The 18,406-nt window shown below is 38.1% G+C and overlaps 1 protein-coding gene and 1 non-coding gene across 2 annotated transcripts in view; both read left to right on the top strand.

Moving 5' to 3' along the window:
* Positions 1-18,406, top strand: part of PDE3B (phosphodiesterase 3B) — an 82,939-nt gene that overhangs the window by 12,210 nt on the left and 52,323 nt on the right. The window lies entirely within an intron of this gene.
* On the top strand, positions 18,133-18,319 carry LOC116446226. Its single transcript, XR_004241092.1, has one exon. It is a non-coding gene; the product is annotated as a U2 spliceosomal RNA (small nuclear RNA).

The following is an 18,406-nucleotide window of genomic DNA, read 5'->3' as shown; positions in this document are numbered from 1 at the left end:
GAAAATTTATACACAATTCAGCTCCATTCAAGATGGTGCATACACTTATTTTTTACAGTCACACAGACCTTCTTTTAACTTGATACTACATTATATGGTAAAGTTCTTTGTTCATTTTGCTTTTTTAGCTCTGCAGGTTAGATGCAAGGTGCTCACTGATCTGCTTCATTCTCCTTAAGCGCAGCTGCAAATTTGTTTGTGAGATCTGAGATCTTAAGATGTGGGCTTTGGTGGCTGGGAGCTTATTCTTTGCTGCCCAAAGAGAATCTGCATGTCTTCAGGAGTTTCAAAACTCAAAAAAATCCCCTGTTTGTTTATTTCCTGGATGGAGGGGACAGAGGTTTTCTAGATTGGTTTGGGGTTTGGTGTTTTTGTGTGTGTGTGTTTTTTTAAGAATACTAAACCTTTAGATATCTTGTTTGTTTTGCCTTGCTCTCTTCTATTGTAAGCAAGTGAGGAGGGAGAAATAGGAGTAGTATTGACTCAAGGACTGCAGTTGCAGCAAGACGAGCTGGCTCACTAATGATAATATGGAATGAGCTGTGCCTCAGAAAATAAATACTGAACATCTTCCTCCCTTCACTTCAGCGTTAAAAATGGAGGGAAAGAATCAGAGGATTTGTATTTGTCATTGTACCTTCCTGCAATGTTTGAGAGCTACAGGAAAGCTTTGCCTGATCTTTATAATACTGATGTTGAATGTAATCGAGGTACTTCATTCTGAGTACAGCTTGGCTTGTAACAGGATCATTAGGAGCAGAGGAATATTTTGTCCTTATACCTTGAGCTTTATTTACCTCCATAAGGCAAGCACATTTAACTGGACTTCTGCAGAACTTTTTTTTTCTTTTTAAGGAAATGTTGAATTTATTTCTATATCTGAGTTAATGCTTTGGTTCAGCATATCTGTTAGATTCCCTGCTGTGTCCCAGGTCTGTCCTGTTCTTCCCAGCTCTGATTCACTCTCTGAGATGTTCTGCAGTGGTACCCCTGCAGATTTCAGTAAGAAAGGTAAGCCAAGAAAAGCCAGAGTTAAAAAGAATGGTGAGTTCCCTGCCTCTCTCTTGTCATGAGCATCTTTTGGGATGTCACCTAGCTTGGTGGCCAGAGCTGTATTTTTCTTCTTGTGTCCCAGAGCGTAGCTGGAGACAGAGCTGGAGAAAACTATATTATGATGGTAGATTCCATAATCACTGGATTGTTATAAGGCAGACAACAATTCTGAGTATTGTAAAAGTACTAAGTCAGTAGTATGTGGATAGATTTCTAAGCCTTGTGGAGCCTTTTGTTCATATTTATATATAAATATCTTTTAGTGTCCTCTGACGGAACTTGTTTGTGGATGTTCTTCCACCTGCTTCTAATCCAGTCACCTAAAATCTCATTTTATCAAAGATATCCTTGGCAACCATTTTATGTTTTAGTTTTGGAGAACTTGTCTGAACCTTGAATCCCATAAGCTAAAGCCATCGTGTGGCTCGTGACTTTTCTCAGGGCTCCCTAATCCACTGCTGAATAGAGTTAGGGTGGGAATCTTTTGTATCTTGCTAGCCTGTGCTGGTTTGCTTCTCTTCCCTACAGGGGTATTGGGGTTCCTCGACATGCCTGTGCTATCCCAGGTTTTTTCCCTATCATTGTCTCCTCATCCCTGAAAATTCTTGATCTCATTCTGGAATTTCCATAATCACATACCAGACTTCTTCCTTTATTTTTTTCCTGGGCTGGCTTTCCATTCAGCTGGGGAAAATTGTCTATGGGTGAAGAAAATATTTATTTCTGTTTTTCTTCTGCCTTCCTACAAACTATGTGGGTACTGTAACATAGGGGAATAACATAAGAGGAATGCAGGTGGATGGGAAGAAGCTAAGAAGGGATGCAGAGAAAAATCTGTATTAATAGAGTAGAAAAGCCTGCTGATGGAAACATCTGTATTTTGAGAAAAACGCCACGGAGATGCTAGCAAATAGTTAATTGCTGACTAAGCCAGAGCATTGATCATGCTGTGTTAACTTTTTGGTTTCTTATTTTCTACAGAAGTACAGGTGACAGTGCATACCTGCATACTGTTCTCAGGAGTTTTATTTCAGGCTGCTCCTTTCTCTGTACCCCTGGGCTTTTTAGCCTGAGACTTGGTATTTTATATTTTGGAATGTCATTACATTATGATAGTAGATTTGAGCAGGAGGGCTTCTCAAGAAACTGGAGAAACGCAGTGTATTAGAAAGAATGAGAGTGCCAGTTAGTGGAAAATCAGGATGTTTTCGATCTCCTTGCAGAGCAGCTCTGGCGTGATGTGGACTGGCCCCTGAGTGATTAAGTTTTGGGGAAAGGAATTCTGAAAAGTCCCTGCCATTGCCTCCTGCCTGCACCTTCACATTTTCGATACCCAGTTCTCTTTGGTGGTCAGGAAGCTGCTGTGACAGGTTGTTCTGGCTGGCCATTGTCTATTTCTGAGTGCTTGAGGGGGATTTCCCATTTGAAAGTGCACTGAGGGGATCAATCTGTAAAGGTGGGAGGCTTTTTCACCAGTAAACTTCTCGTGCATTTTCCCTTGGTGAAGAATTGCCCAGAATTTTTAACAACAACAACAAGAAGTTAGTTTTATCTCACCTTTTTGCTTTCTTTGTGGCCCGCAACTATTCCCATAGTACAGAAAAACAGTTGTGTGTTACACCGGATAAGCACTGATGTCAGCACAGAAAAGCTCTGTGCTGAAAATAGTTTGTTTCATGTTTATTCATGTCCTGAAATGACCAAATTCACATTTAAGAAGTAAACTGTAAAATAATCTATTTTTCATGTGTTCAGTATATAGTCAGAAAGATCTGTTCTTCTTTGTAATTTTTTTTCTCTGGAATCTGCAATTTCCCTGCTCGCTGATGAGATCCATGCTCTCTACATTTTTTTAGATCAAAATGTGTTTTTTTTTATTTTTAATTTTTATTCCTTGGTGTCTTCACCATTTTCCGATAAATTTTTAAAATATGTTAGCTGCTTATAAATGAGTCTACAGCTACTTATAAATGAGTCTGCATCTGTTTGAATTGAATGAGAAACTGTTTGATAGATGATATTTGTATTTAATTTACTTTAAGAATAGTATAAAATCAGGAAAATTCTGTAGCTATAAAGTTAAGATCAGAAATACATTTAAATCATTGTTTTATGTAAAGTTTGCAGGCAACCAATCTTTTAAAATTTAATTTGTGGCCGAAATGGTATTTACAGTAGTGCAAATACAAATTAAAAGATACATATATTTTTTAAATTTTTAATTTAAAAATAGTTTTCTTTCTCATCCTTTCCTTCTCAATTAAAAATAGAAAAGGCAGTGTAGACAGCTGCTGCCGAGGTGTGAGAAAATGCAAACGCCTGCGCAAAGCCTGGCTGTAAAAAGTTAAGTTTGAGCTAAGCTGGGCTAACTGGAAAGATGTAACTCAAGGGTTAAGCCGAGCGTTTCGCTGGCTGCTGAGTGAAACAGGATGCAGTGACTACATTGTCAGACTGCTGGTGTGAGTGCAAACAGATGAGGAAATGCTGGATCAGGCACTTCAGCAACTTGGGCTGTTACCTAGGAAACCGCTTGCGTCATACTTGCCAGCAATTAGCTTACAGTTCTTTTATTTTTGATAGTGTTGCAAGCTGAACTCGCCAGCTACAAAGGGAAAGACTGGCTCCATCTCAAGCCCTTCGCTTGCGACTGCGGCCACGGCGCTCAAGAGAATTTGCGAAGCGCTGCTTGGGATAATTTTTCAATTTATTTAAACTTTCCACGCTGCTTCTGTGAAGAACATTGTAGCTGTGCTTGGTTCTCAAAAATGTACAATCACATTTTTGTGATCTGTATGAAAATGACCTTCCCTAGTTGCCAAAATTAAGTGCTCTGCAAGTTTCACCAACAGTTTGGGTATCACCACCCTTTCCAGCAATTAATCTGAAGTATTTTCGTATGTTACATATTAAAACATAGTTTTCAAAATTAATGGTACCTGAGGCTTAACCTCTAAAGCAAGGGATTTTTTTCCTAAATCTTTTTTTTCTGTGTTCATTAAAATTCAGTTACTTCCAGTGGTTACCTAGCTGCTAATATAAACCAGTTAGTGTTGAAAGCAGTGTGTGTCTTATCTCAGAAAATCATCCTATCTTCTGGATTTCGCTTAAAAACTGTAAGCGAATTTACACTAACTGGCTTAATATTGATGTGTGTTGTTAGTATGGGTATTGCCTCATGGCTAGGTATGGCTGGGTTTTCTTTAGGGAAAAATCACACTGTGACCAACAGGTTAAACCAGAAATGTTTGTGTTTTTATTTTTCCGTGGGTTTGTTACATAGGCAAACACATGAATAAACTTAGATTTTAACAAACTAGAATTATAGTACATAGCTGAAGGCCAGACTTGTTAAAATGTCAAGGTTAATACAGAATACACGTTCCTCAGTTTGTGTGAAGCTTAAACAGTCAATATAATTTAAATGTTTGAATACTAGGATTTTAAAATGATTTTAGAAGAATTTAATCCATATTAAAAGCATGAAGGAAAAAAGACAACCAAACAAATCGCCGAATCTTCCCAATTTTGAACGCTACTTTCCCCTCCTCTTCACCCCCAAACCCTTGAATACAAGGCTTAGAAAGATTGACTATCTTCATTTCTGCACACTTACGATAAATTGGCTTGGCTGTAAGAGTCTGGCAGCCCATATTCTTAGGGCATTTTTTGGACTGTAGGCCATTGTCATTTATGGTTAGCTGGTCACCGGGGTTGCATTCCAAATGGTGATCACTGTCTGTGTGGCCTGGGATCTTTGTACAGTTTTCTCTTCCATTGTATTTTACTTAAATTAAAAAAAAAGAAAAAATTGTGCGGAGGCGGCCAAAACACCAGGGGTTTATTGGCCATTAAAAAGGAAGAGCAGCAGGTTTTTCTGATATTTCAGAGTAGTTTGGCTGCCTTGCCCAGCCTCACTAAGACGTTGCCTGTGGCCTCTGCTTGGTAAGGGCTGTATTTGGTGTGTGTTTGTATTGGCTCAGCTGCAAGATAGGAAGTTTTACTGTTGAAGTCAATGGCTATTGGGACTTAAATCTGTGGGATCAATAAACAGCTAGTGTAGATGTTAACAAAGCAAGATGTGGAAATCACACTTCTGAATTTAGTCCTTCATTTTCTTTGCCGCTTCAATTCTGGACAATAAAATGGAGGCTGTGGTGTCATCAGGTCACTGTTGCGCTCCATTATCTCCTGTAACTCTGCCAATTTTTTAGGGCAATTCCTGCAAGTTATGCAGGAGTTATACATCAGGCACATTGAATATTTTGTTTTATCCTTGTTTAGTATTTTAGCCCTGTAAGCCTTGTCAGTTTTCCTTCAATGAAGGAAATGGGAGTTACATGATTGCATACTTATATTTCTGCATAACTTTTAGTATTATTTAATTGTCCAAATTTGATCTTCATTCTGGCACTTGTTAACTATTTTTAAAGTGCTTGTATGAGCTGACAGTACTCAGTTGTTGTTTTCTGGATTCTCAGCCAGACTGTTTGGTATACATGCATGTTTCAAAAGATAAGTCGGTAATAACAGATGGAACTGGATGCTACTTGGCTATTTCATCTTTTAGGCGTTACAGTAAGGGACTGCATGTTTTTCAGCAAAATCAGTGATGTTTTGTCCAATTCCTGGGGAAACATTTGGTTTATATCTGTCAATGTCATGACAAGTCAACTTGTCTCATACTGTTTGTTCTGTAACAGAACCAGTCAAATAGGTAGGTGCTATGAAAGAAAAAGGATTAAGGTCTCTTCCATCTCCTTCTGATTGTGATTTTTACAAATTACCAAAATATTTTTGCAACTCTTATGGAATATTTTGTAGAAAATTCCACTGAAAACATAAAGAAAGTGTCTCACAATCTTTTTTTTTTTAAATGTGTGTAGCTAAAATGGCCAGCAGTCAGATCACCTTGCATGGAAAGTTTTGTGCATCAGGAATGTTTCCATGCTTTTTTGAGCAGCACAAAGGGGTGTTTTCTTTGTTTTGTGTCCTCATCACATTCCTAAATGATCATTAGAATCCCCAAAATAGGCAGCATTTTAAAAATTATTGCTATTATTCCTATTGTCTAATTTGAATAACTTTCTTCCAGGTCTTTTTATTTTCAAACTATCTTTGCCAGGAATGTTTTTTGATTTCCATGTAACCATTAAGATCAGCAGAGGAAATTATGCAGGCTTACTTCTGTTCACCAGCCTCTTTCTTCTGATATTAAAATCTTCGTCTTTCTTATGAATAGGAAGTTTCTTTACATCTCCACCCTAGAACATCACAACTTCGGCCTGTGCTAAAGCTGTCATTGGGCTTCGTTGTTTGTTTTGGATTTTCAGAGGATAAAAGCTAGGGGGAATAGCAGAGAGGCATGCCCTAGTCATCTCTAAATTTTCCTGGCATGTCACAAGTTTTCCTTTACTATTTTGTGATTTTCACAGTTTATTTATTTGCTGTGTCCAAGTAACTAACTGGTTCCCAGTTTCTTCAGTGTCAGGCTTCCTCTCAATGTGTTTGGTGTCCACGCAGAATTTGAGTTCTTAACTAATCAATAGAATGTAACAGTTTGCTAAAATCCTGTGGAACAGAGAGCTCATTTCTCCTTCTCATTGCTCTAGATTACAGTTGCAGATGATTTTTCTCAGTCTTCATATCCCACTACGGTTTCCTTCTGGGATAGTAATTTTATAAGCGTTTTTGACTTAAAATGTATATTGTACCTATTTAGAGGAAATGTTTTTGTTAAAATGCATGCTGGAGGCCAGGACATCAATGACTTTTAAAATCAAGTAATTTAGTGCTATCAGTAACTTTTCTATCCCTCCTTCCTTTTTTTCCACCCTCTATCTATTTACTTCTTAAAAATTGGAATGATGACCTCTTGTATTTGTCTTTGCTAGATTCTATCTCCTCCCCACCCCCCACTCTTCCTCACTGTTCCTTCACATATTGGGATTTTTCTTTAGGGCTTTTTTTTTTTTTTGCCTCTTTTTTTGCTCGTAATACCAGCAGCAGAACCAAGTAAAATGTGTGGTGCAACAGCAGGTTTTGCTGGCTGGGAGGTAAAATTGCAGTGCAAGTCTTGATTAAAATTATGAGTTCTGAGGTCAGAGCATAATTTTTTGATGCTAAGAACTATGTCCAATTTAGACTAGTTTTTATGTAGTCACAGAAAGTGAATTTTTTTTATTTTGACCTTTGGACATATGGTTTCTAATCTGAACACCTCTACTCAAATATTCCAATTCCCTGAATGCTTTATGGCACTACCACTGAGAGGAGTGGTCCTTCCCAGCCCTGTCTGCTCATTCCTGCCCTGGCACCATCCCCCATTGTGCTGACACAAGCATTCATGAGACTACACAGTGAACTAAATTGGGGAACTAATCCGTGTTAAAAGTAATCAGTTCTTTTTTGTAGCTCCTTGCCACGTGTCTGTGTAAAGGCTTTTGCTGCAAAAGGGAGGGAGTCACCCAGGGATGGGAAGGAGCAGCAGAGGGAGGGGAGGGTTGCAGCTTTATTGTGACCATGCCAAGTTGTGCTGATTTAAGAGAACTAATGGCATTGCCATGTAGAGAATGGATGTGTTTAGAACTTCCTAATAAATCAGTCAAAAGAGCATCCCCTCATGCCCAAAAGCCTCTATATCTTTTTCCATGTCTTGACTGATCCATATATTCTGAATTGTCTGTTTGAAGTAAAGGAACAAAATGCTTCAGCATTGATGGCTGAAGTATGGCAAACAGGTAGTTAAAATGAAGCAGTTGCAGGCAGATGTGGTACCTTGCTTGCAACATTGAATGTTTTACATAAGGTTTTCACAAAGACTTTAAATGGAAAGGTGCAATTTAGATATTTAAGTGAGAGTTGTACATAAAGGGAACAGAGAGTTTGTTTGAAGAACAATTTAAGATCGTGTGGTCACAAACAGAATCATACTGCATTCATACATCAGAACAGAATGAACTAGTAAAGGGCACATGTGAATTAGGCTCTTCCACATACCAGAGTATTTGGCACTCTCTTTAAAAAGTGCTTTAATACTGTTCTGTTTATGCAAAAATTCTTCACAATTCTTGGATTGGAATAAAACAGAAACTTTATAAAACTGTAACAACACTTCTGTGTGAGTCACCTTCTGAGTCTTGGACTCTCCTCAATTCTTCATGCTTCCATCTACAGGACTAAATGTGTAATATGGTAGTGAAGAAATGTTATTACCTGGGAATGCAGAAGTGGAGATCCTCTCATACTGAGGCAGCTCTGTCCCTCTGATGCTTCTATGTGATGATTTTTCTGACTTTTGTGGGTACCTGAAGTTCCAGATAAGTAAATTGCTACAGTCAGGAAGCTTCTATCCAGCTCTTTGTAGTAATCCTCCTTGGCTCTTAATTTTCGTGCTGCCAAAAATTCACATATGTGACAGCAAGAAATAGGAAAATATGATGAAAATGTCAGTTTCTCATTAGTATTTCAAGCCCAGGCTGAACTTCATGGGACAAATAGGTCCTATAACTTTGTTCCTGCCAGTTCCTTTACTCCATCCAGTTTGCAATTTTCTGTAATGTGGAACTGGGCAATCCAATCATGTATCACTCACTGCTTTTACAATAACTCCTAGTCTGTGGTATGTTCATTTTGTAGAGTTATCTGCTTATCTATTCTCTCTGTCACCCCTTCAGTAGAATCAACAGTGTAAGAGGCATTAAGTCACCAAGATAATTTTTTGCAGAAGGGATTGAGAGTGGAGATAGAAGCAGGAGCACCATGTGTCTCATTTCAGCTTTTGAACAAGTTCACCTGCTGAGGAGTAGACACAAATGACTTTTGGTATCTGTTCCTTTTGTGAACTTTTTGTGTTTTCTTCTACTGTGTGCTCAAGGTTTGTGATCAAAGAGAAAATCGTGTGAAAACATCTGTGGCCCTGCTGTTTGGAGTTGTTAGCTCTATTCCTTTATGAAATGTGAGATATTAAATCTTGCATTGTGCAACTAATGATGCATTCCTAACACAAGGACTGTTACTTATCCCCTAATTATTGTTATTATTATCTTTTAAAATAATGTTCAGGAAGATAAGGAGGAAATTTGCTCTTGATTAAATTCACATTTTTTAAACCAAAACATTAACAAAAATCTTGATTACATAGATGAAGACTAAGATCAAATTCAAACCTGGGAGAACTGAGAGGGAAGTGAAAAATAAACTGGAGAGAAAGATTTAATCACATAAAGAGGAAACTTTAGAAGCCTGAAGTTTGTAAGTAAAGCCTAATGCCAAGCTGAATTCACTTGATCATTTTTGATCTTCCATATCAATTATTCCTAGCCAGAAGATGGAGTTAGAACACTTAAATTTTATAATGTCAAATAAGCAATTTTTAGGGCTTTATCTATTTGGTAGTGATTGTACACGATAATGTGTTCCAGACAGCGTGGTGTGAAGTATGAAGGATGTGCAGGGTCCTTTGTCACTGGAATTCCCAGAATATCGTAGAATCCTGGAATGGCTGGATTGGAAGATCAGCTTGTTCTATCCCTGCCCTGCCACCTCCCACTAGACCAGGGTGCTCAGAGCCCCATCCAACCTGGCCTTGAACACTGCCAGGGAGGTGTTCTTTAAGGTCTTTAGTAAGTATGGCTTGTTGGCAGAAATACACTGAGGAGCTGAAACAGAACAGATACTTTGCAACTGAAAACACAGTCAGAAATATTTTGTAAGAAATAGTTGAGGAGAATTATTCATTGACCGAGGCAGTTTGGTAAGCACTTTGAAGAGTGTGGCTCTTAGCAGTCATCCACTCTAATGACTGTAAAGAGGTATAAATGATCCTATAATATCTCAAGGAAAGGGCCACAGTGACTCCTCTTTGTGGTGGCCCTAAACCAGCCGTAGGTAATGTTGCCAATGGTACAGTGTACTGTGAAACCTACTCAGGAAATTGGGTGAGCATGGGTGGATATTTTGTGCTGAATTCTGTTCTGCCATTAATTTTTTTAAAAAATTAAATATTTGGAAAAATAGCCCACAAGATTTTAAATATATTGCCAAAACTCCTTGTTGTGTCTGACGAACTGTCAGAAGTTGAATGCTCTGTGAATTTAGCCAAAGTTTCCTGTAAATGGTCAGTGCCATCAGGGATATAACCCCAGGCCAGACCAGGCAATTCTAATCTGACTTCCCTGCTTTATTTTTTAAACCTCACTCTCTGGGGGTCTCCAGTGAAAAAGCTGTCTTTCTTATATATTACAGGCTTGGTTTCCAATGCAAATGTTCTCTGTGCAGATTTTAATTAATTAATTAGCTTGTTACAGCCCTGTGTGAGTCGAGGAAAAGTAAAGGTCACCCTTTTATCTATTGGTCAGAAACAAGCATCAAACAGAAGTGATTTCAGAATCTCTTAAGTGTTTGCTTTGGTATTTAGTATTAATATAACTTTGGGTATTAATATATAGCTTGATTCACAATAAGGTTACAGATTTTTGTTGCTTTGTTAAAATGTTAAAAAACGCTATCATAGATTTGTATTTTTTAGGTTTCATTATGTAAAAGAGAGTTTTAGTCTCTCTTTTCTTGGAATACTTGTAAAGGATTCTTATTTGGACAAAATGCTTGAAGACAGTACTTTTAGGAGACAATATTTTGTCAGAAAATTTCAACTAAGTATTCAAAATGTTTCAAATTTTCAATATGAAAATTAGGAATACTGAGATGGTAATACCATTAATTCCACAGCTTCTTGGAAGTGCTTTGTGTAGCTTTATTGGTTTTATTTGACTGAAGAATTGCTGCATTCTGCTGTGCTAGTTACTGGATAATGATTGTTAGGACATTTACTTCGAAGCTTAAATTAAAAAAAAATCCTTATGCCCCAAAATTCTAAAATTTTATAAAAAGAAAAAAAGAAAATTAGAACGTCCAACATTCACAGAAGATACCTGTTTTCCCCACCCTATTTTCAGATCTGTTTATTTAATGACTGAACCATTTTGATGTCTAAATATTGTAAAGTTCCCTGTATTTCACACTGAAGTCTCGTAACTTCAAGGCAGCTACACAACTTTTTATATTAGTAAAATTCCCAGTGTCAAAAATATAATCAAAAATAAATGAAGTTAAATAAGAGCTTTTGCATTTTGACATTTAAATCATATTGGTTAGTATTCTGACTCATTTGATAACTGATGTGAACTGTACAGAATGTCTTTGTTTAAGCAGTTGTAATAATTTTTAATAACCATTTATACACACTGAAAGACTGTATTTTCTAGTTGGAAAAGTAGTAGCTCACTTTCTGTGGCCTGAGGCAATTAATTAAAACTGTTTCAGTGCAAAAGTGGGAGTCAACATTGTTTAAACATGGTAATGTGACTCAGTCTTATGGTGTTAGTAAGTTTGAAGTTTCTACATCAGTGTTTTCAAGCACCAATATAGATTTTTTTTCACTGATGAGAAATTAATTGAACTGTTTGATTCAGCATTTCTTTTATAAGTAGCTTTTTCTAGTCTTAACCAACTAATTTTTGTGAACTCTCAAGTTGAGTTTCCTCTGAACGTCTTTCATGATTGAAGCTTTAGTCCTGAACTTGCACTGATTCTTGAAATCATAGCCCTCTCAAGAAGCTAAAGCATAAATATATCCCTAAAGTTTATGATACAAGACAAAAAGTCTTGAATAAATAATTTCCTGTTTCCTATTTTATTTTCCTGTTAAATTCTAATAAAAGACGTTGTCCTGTCAGGTCACAACAACCCTCTGCAGCACTACAGGCTGGGGAAAGAGTGGCTGGAAAAGTGTCTGTCAGAAAAGGACCTGGAAGTGCTGGTTGACAGGTGCTGAACATGAGCCAGCAGTGCCCAGGTGGCCAAGAAGTCCAGTGGCATCCTGGCCTGGATCAGCAATAGTGTGGCCAGCAGGACCAGGGCAGGGATGGTGGCCCTGGTACTCAGCACTGGCGAGGCCACACCTTGAGTGCCGTGTCCAGTTCTGGGCCTCTCTGTTCAGGAAGGACACTGTGGGGCTGGAGTGTGTCCAGAGAACAGAGCTTGGGAAGGGTGTGTTGAACAAGTCCTGTGAGGAGCAGCTGAGGGAGCTGGAGGTGTTCAGCCTGGAGAAAAGGAGGCTCAGGAGAGACCTTACTGCTCTCTACAACAGCCTGTAAGGAGGTGGTAGCTGGGTCAGGGTCCACCTGTTCTTCCAGGCAGCCAGCAATAGGGTGAGAGGAGATGGTCTCAAGATACCCCTGGAGAGGTTTAGATTGGATATTAGGAAAAATATTTTCATGGAGAGGGTTGTAAAGCATCGGAACAGGCTGCCCAGGGAAGCAGTGTAGTCATCATCCCTGGAAGTGTTCAAAAAACATTTGGTTAGGGTACTTGAGGACATGGTTTAATGGTGGATGTGGTGGTAGTGCTAAACTTTGTTGGACTTGATGATCTTAAAATTCTTTCCCAGCCTTAAAAATTCTATGATTCTATAATTGTATCTGGACTTGGTGAAGAATTTTTGTTCCCTTACCACAGATGTCTGTTTTCCAGGTTGTCTCTGAAGTCTCTGGCCTTTTTGGATGTACTTCTCTAGGGTAATTTATTTGGGATATAACCTTCTATTGAATTATGACCTCAGTGTAAATGTAGACAAATTTATATATGTACAAGTAGTGTATGTGTGCACACATTGTAGTTTACTTCAAATTCCTTTCTGTCATGCAATCATTCATAAAGTCATAGAATGGTTTGGGTTGGAAGGAATCTTAATGTTCTAGTTCCACCCCCCCTGCCATGGGCAGGGACAACTTCCACTAGACCAGCTTGTTCAAGGCCTCATCTACTGTGGCCTTGAACGCTTCCAACTTTTCTGGGCAACCTGTTCCAGTGCCTCACCACCCTACAGTAAAGAATTTCTTCCAAATATCTATTCTAAACCTGCTCTCTCTCAGTTTGAAGCCATTTTCCCCTGTCCTGTCACTACAGTTCCTGATGGAATCCCTCCCTGGCTTTCCTGTAGGCCCCTTTCAGATACTGGAAGGGTGCTGGGAGATCTCCATGCAACCTTCTCTTCTCCAGGCTGAACAGCCTCAACTTTGTCAGCCTGAGGTATTCATCCTTAGTATCTTTGAAATAGCTTGAAATAGCTTATTTCAGTGAAATTTGGCAGAGGATAAACATCCAACTCAAAGTTGCCAGGTAATCCAGTCATAAGACAAAACTTCCAAGGATTTCATCATTTGTGCTCCTCACAGAGGTACTTACCTCTTTTACTGAAAAGTGTGTTTATTGTCCTGATACTCCTTGTTGAGGTGTTTTTTTTCAAATTTTGGGAAGGTGATCTCTATGTGGTGAGACATGACAGTGTATTTCCTGTGATGTCATAGGACTGAATTTGTTGCTCTTCAGTCTTTACCAGTTAAGGAAACGAGCTGTCTAGCAATGACAGCTCCAAGATAAATGAAATGCTGACTTATTTATTGGCTAATTTTTTTAAGCTCTGTGCCTTTCTTGCAGAGACTACAACTTCTTTTTCAGTGCAGTAGGCTACTGAATAGAAATGGCAATGGCCATTCTTTGTAGGACGAGCTTGAACAAATTCTGACCTGGCATGAGGCCTGATTTACTGCTGCTTCTGGGATGTGAAAGAAAGTTGTTTCACTGGTATTTTATTTTGTGTTGTATCTATTCAGAAATAAAAGGATAGGTCACAGTCTATTCTTGTGAAGCCCTGAGTAGTAAAATGGACAGTAGATAAAAGGATGAAACAAAGAAGCTTGCTTTTCAAGCAAAGGAGGAGTTTTCATAGAATTTCTTTTCACCAAATGACCAGAAAGCATGAAGATTTATTAACATTGATTACCACTCATTTTCCTCAGTCTTTTCTGATGCTTAGAATTCTTTTTCCCCACTCTAAGAAATGGAACTTATGTGTTTGTGGAGAATGTTTCTCATTGTATCTCCAAATTCACGTTTCGTTTGCAGATCAGATGATTTTTATGTGGTAGTTTATTACACTGCTCACATGTGTGTGTCATCTGTTTAGGCAGCGAGGTGATGTTTTTGTTTGTTTTAAAATTAACTAGCATTTACAAAGGAGAGGGTGAAGAAGGGAAAAGACACTTACTTAAAACTTGGCCATTTCCAAGACCAGTTATTAGAACAACAAAATTAATCTCCCAGTAAGTCTTACCTCTTTGTGGGTCACAAAGCTGGCATTGTAGGAGCATAATTCTAACTAGAATTCTGTGTAGTGTGTGCTTAGTGCATAGGCTGCATTTTTTGGTAACAACTGGACATTTGTTTCTGGCTCTTTCCTTCCTATCTCAGGTCATATTTAAAAGATTGTCCAGGTGGCTTCTAAAAGTCTCTGTTTGAGAGGTTTACCGGCAGTGGGACTTGGGAGAACAGAGTCTCCTGCTGCTGCTGTCCATGGAAACATGGTTGAATTGTGTTCTAGCCCCTCAAAAATTCTCAAAGTACAGCCATTTGAACAGCAAGTTGTTCCCCTCAGCACCTTGATTTGTTCCAGATACAGCAGCGGAAAAGCGATGCTTTTTTCCCCAAGGGTAGTAGAAGACTGGCAACTCAGTTTTGAGCTGTCATGATGAGAGGTATGATGGGAAGTAAATTCAGAATTCTGGAAAAGCTGACTTAGAGCCCAGGTACAGGCATATAAATCAGAAAGCAAGCTGAGGCAGTTTCTGAACTCTATCTGAATCAATGAATAAGGCATTGCTGAGTTTAGCAGAGCCATTTTTTTTCTACAGATCTCTCTGCTTCACTTCCTGATAAACTACTTAGACCTTTGGATGGTGTTGAAATGTTTCAGTTTGGGATCGTATAGCTATTCTTGGCCCAAATTACCTCTGGGCTTTATCCAGAGACAATATTCTTTAGGGGTGCATTGGAATCACAGAGCTTTCTCCCACTCCTGATAGAAGACCAAAAAATACTGAGATGAATGAAATAAATAAAATAAAGATAAAATTAGTCATTATCTGCTTCAGATCAAGTTGGTTTTACTTGCTCCTTTTCTTTGTTTTGGTTTTAGACAATTGGTAAAACTGTTTACATGTCAGGAAGCAAGTATTTAAAAAGAGAAGTTTACCCCTGTTTACTGCCTTTTCTATAGTTTTTCCACTTTGCATTTGGATGGTGGGGTTTTTTTTTTGGTGGAGTGAAGGGGGAATGTTCCTGACTTTGATCTCTTCCATTTCATATAACATATATTCCAGTTAGCCTTCCGAAATTTATGGTAATGCTTATATTAGGCAAATTGTTCTCTTTCCATGCAGTTAGTTAGTTTTTTTTTTTTTTTAATTGGAGATGTGTGCAGCAAAAAACTGTGATAAATGCACACACAACCTCTCAGGTCTGAGTAAATAATTACAGTCCAGGGGTTGAGAGGCACTGTTGAATGTGGGGCTTCATACTGGATATCTGTCAAAAGAATGTGAGAATAAGCATTCTGGGTTTTGTAATATTGACTCAAATTATTCCATGTTCTTCTCTGGTGTGTCCTTTTTTTGGCCACTCGAGTTTAAGCTTCTTCCTTCATGTTTTCTCAGAGCCAGCAGGAGGAATGTGAGCACACAGGATACAGACTCCCTCTGTTATGATGTCTAACATTACAGTGCATTCCTATTAGGCCCAGCTCTGATGAGAAAACTGTTTCATTTCCATAGACTGAAGCTGGAGAGTGCTTAATAGAGGTGTAATACATGTATCAAGCACATTAAATGCCATTTTTTAAACTGGTATAGACTCTGCAAATTTTTTTAGGTGGTTAGAAACTTTATAGAATGTTGTTATAGAATGCAAGGTATCAGGCTGCTCAGAATTTGGGCTTTACTTGTAAATTACACTGGACTAATAAATAAGCCTGTTCATACAGTTTTCACACACATATTTTTAAATTAAAATTCTGTAATTGTAAATATAGGTGATTTGGGAAGTTGTCTCAAACAGCTTTGCATCTGTGTAGTTTTATGTTGTTTATCCTTCAGGGTCTTCTAAATAATTTTTCTAATGAGTTATTTAAAATATAGCACTTCTAAGTTCCTTAAATACTAGACTTCCTAAACAGTTGACTACTTAGAAAATAGTGATGGCATGATTATTTCTATTGGTGCAGGTTGTTTTGTGAGATCCATTGTTTTCTTGCTGTGGGAACAACAGGGCTTTGTCCCTGTAAACAGTTACCCAATAAAGTTGTCACTGGATTTGAATTTTCATTTACAGATTATACAGAAGTGAAAAAAGCTCAAAGCTTACATTCGAAACTGACGAAACTGACAGCTACTTTTTTATTTTTTTCTGGCCAGAGTGAAAATTGTACCATTGAAAATATAAAAAATAACTGTATTGCTCTTGGTATTCATCAAAAGATCTTTGAGCAGATAAACATTCTTTGAAAGCCCCGTGAATTTTTCAAGAAGCTCTTTTGTAGCTTACATTTATAAATTTGTATCTCTGTTCCTGAAGCTCTGGTGAGCCCTGCATACTTCATTCTTTTTCAATTGTAAACATAGTTTCGGTACTACCACTTTTGCACCAAACGCGGTTCCTAAGCGACTGCTGACGTCAGTTGGTGCAGCACAAGAAGGTTTGTGTGTTTATCTGCTGTGGGCAGACTCTTAGAAAAGACGAAAGTATGTAACTAGATTAGACCAAAGAGATTACTGCTTTAAATAAGTATATGTACTGTTTGCAATGCCTTACTTCTTTTTTTTTTTTGTTTGTTTTTAATGTATTTTATTTTGGTTAGCGGTTGTATCTTCTGTTGCATGTGCCACAGTATTTTGTTTGCAGGAGATGATAAGGAGGGGTATATATTCTCTTTGCTACTGCTTTAAAGGGGCAGCTGCTTTACTTCTTTTCTGCAGCACAGTTAGAATGAGAAATTCAAAGGAGTGTGTGTCATAGCGTGAAGCTTTCACATACCTGATCTCAAGGTTAGAAATAGAACTGTTAGAAGTGAAAGCAGGCTTACAATTTCCAGTTTAAGTGAAACATATTTACTTAGAGATTTTTGGCCAGAGTCTATATGTTTGGAAAAACTGTAATGATACTCTTGGAATATTTTACTGCATGCCTTTGTGTCAAATACAGTTGGAGTGGAGCTGGCTAAAATACCTTTGCAAATTTTTTTTTTTGTACTTGAATATACTTGCAGCACACCCACAATTAATAGAAATTACCTCCAGCAAAATCTCTTTATATGAAAATCTTTTTATAAAAGTAGTGGGACTGTAGTCATGGTAGGCCAAAAAGTGAAGCTTTTGTAGTAGTAGTACTGAATGGCATAATAAGACAGGAAGAAAAACAACAAGCATAGAATCTCCTCTTCAGGTTGAAGAATAGAAGCAGCAACTTTCAGAACTAAATAAAAGCTAAGAGCAAGTGCTCCAAATAAACTTAAATCAGAATAAAATTTTAAAAAGTACCTGTGGGAGATAGGAGGATATTAGCAAGCATAAAGGTGAAAAGGTCAGGCTAAATAAGGTCCAGTTTGAATGTGGCTGTGGTGATGGTCTTCCCGATCTTGAAGGCCCCATCCATCTTTTTTGTGTATCCTGTACTATTATATCGTGCTATCCACTCTTGCCTTGAGGACCTCCATGGCTGGAGACTGCACAGCTTCTCTGGGCATTCTGCTTCACCTTGTCTCCCTGCTTGTGTGTTCTCATGGAGAGACATTTTTTCCTTGCCTCTAGTCTGAACTCCTTGGTTCTACATTGCCTCTCATCTTCGCACTCTGCACCACAGAGTACAGCCTGGCTTTGTTGTTGTGATGGCCTCTTGTCAGACACTGGTAGACTGCTGTTAAGTCCCCAAAGGCAAAAATCCATTGCTTCTCCAGCCTGGATGAGCCCAGCTCCCTCAGCTTCTCCTCACAGGGTGGGTTCTCTACTACCTTTAATCATATATTCGTACTCTAAGATATTTTTTTCAGCTTTGAATAGGAAAGGTAGAGTTAGGAAATGACATTTAATTCAGTAAACTGTTCTTAAACAAATGGTGAAGTTACTTGTGAGTTTCGTTAGTATTAAAACAAAAATAGCTCAGATTAAGAGTTCATTTAACTTAATATTCTGTCTCTAATCTCTGATCTTTGTCTAAGGTCAAGTTTAACATCTGTTCATAACAATTAAATATCTTTTACATCCTTGGCTTGAAGATGTCATATTAAGCAGACTTTTGGGCCAAAGGATGGGTTAAAACTTTTTCTGTCTGTCCAATGCACCTGCCTGTTACTGCAGTGTCTCTAAAAGCAGCACACCAAGGGAAAAATCAATAAAAACTATAATCACAAGTTGCTGCTTATCATCTTCCCATCCATTGCAAGGGCTAATGTGCAATTAAATGCATT

This window comes from Corvus moneduloides, chromosome 6 (genome assembly GCF_009650955.1).
Source record: "Corvus moneduloides isolate bCorMon1 chromosome 6, bCorMon1.pri, whole genome shotgun sequence".
Taxonomy (NCBI): Eukaryota; Metazoa; Chordata; class Aves; order Passeriformes; family Corvidae; genus Corvus; species Corvus moneduloides.
Note: the sequence above shows the minus strand (reverse complement) of the source record. Positions and strands in the feature narration are given on the sequence as shown.